The following is a 1,268-nucleotide window of genomic DNA, read 5'->3' on the forward strand; positions in this document are numbered from 1 at the left end:
AAAAAAAAAAAAAAAAAGTGGATCGAGGGGAGGAAAAAGCCAGGCTAAGGAGGGACTGAAGAAGAAAGATACAGAATGCTCAAATATTAGGGGCATGTACCAACTGGTGTTAGCCAGAAACTTGAATCATGGCCCTGAAAGGTCTAATACGAGTCAATGCAAAACAAGAATTCTACTTACAAAAGCGTGATTTATACAGTTGTTTGTGTGTCTAAAGCATCACCGGAGTCAGTGGAGTTCCCCCATTCAGTCACCTGAGGCGTTGACTCAACTCCCTGTGTTGAACAGAACTAATGGGAAAAGTAACCCATGTAAATGACAGAGGGAAACAGAAATGATAGAAGATTTGAGATTTCTTTTTTTAAATTTCTTTTTTTTTTTTTTTTGAGATGGAGTTTTGCTCTTGTTGCCCAGGCTGGCATGCGATGGCACAACCTTGGCTCTCCACAACCTCGGCTCCCCACAACCTCCGCCTCCTGGGTTCAAGCAATTCTCCTGCCTCAGCCTCCTGAGTAGCAGGGATCATAGGCACGTGCCACTACACCCGGCTAATTTTTTTGTATTTTTAGTAGAGAGGGGGTTTCTCCATGTTGGTCAGGCTGGTCTCAAACTCCTGGCCTCAGGTGATCAGCTTGTCTTGGCCTCCCAAAGTACTGGGATTACAGAAGTGAGCTACCGTGCTGGGCCTATTTTTAAATTTTTATTATTTTTGAGGTAGAGTCTCACTCTGGCGCCAGGTGGGAGTGCAGTGGCACAATCTCAGCTCACTGCAACTTCTGCTTCTCAGATTCAAGCAGTTCTTGTGCCTCAGCCTCCTGAGTAGGTGGAATTACAGGCATGCACTACCATGACCGGCTAATTTTTATATATTTTGTAGAGTTGGGGTTTCATCATGTTAGTCAGGCTGGTCTTGAACTCCTGGTCTCAGCTGATCCTCCTGCCTTGGCCTCCCCAAGTGCTGGGAATACACACGTGAACCATCACAACCGCTAGCCACCGAGGCATGCCCTATTTCTAATAAATTTTTAAAATATTATGGCTGGGTATATTGGCTCACGCCTGTAATCCCAGCACTTTGGAAGGCCGAGGTGGGTGGATCACCTGAGGTCAGGAGTTCAAGACTAGCCTGGCCGACATGGGGAAACCGTGTTTCTACTAAAACATACAAAAAATAACCAGGCATGGTGGCCAGCACCCATAATTCCAGCTACTTGGGAGGCTGAGGCAGGAGAATCACTTGAACCCAGGAGGCGGAGGTTGCAGTGAGC

This window comes from Cebus imitator, unplaced genomic scaffold, assembly GCF_001604975.1.
Source record: "Cebus imitator isolate Cc_AM_T3 unplaced genomic scaffold, Cebus_imitator-1.0 Scaffold85, whole genome shotgun sequence".
In the NCBI taxonomy this organism is placed as follows: Eukaryota; Metazoa; Chordata; class Mammalia; order Primates; family Cebidae; genus Cebus; species Cebus imitator.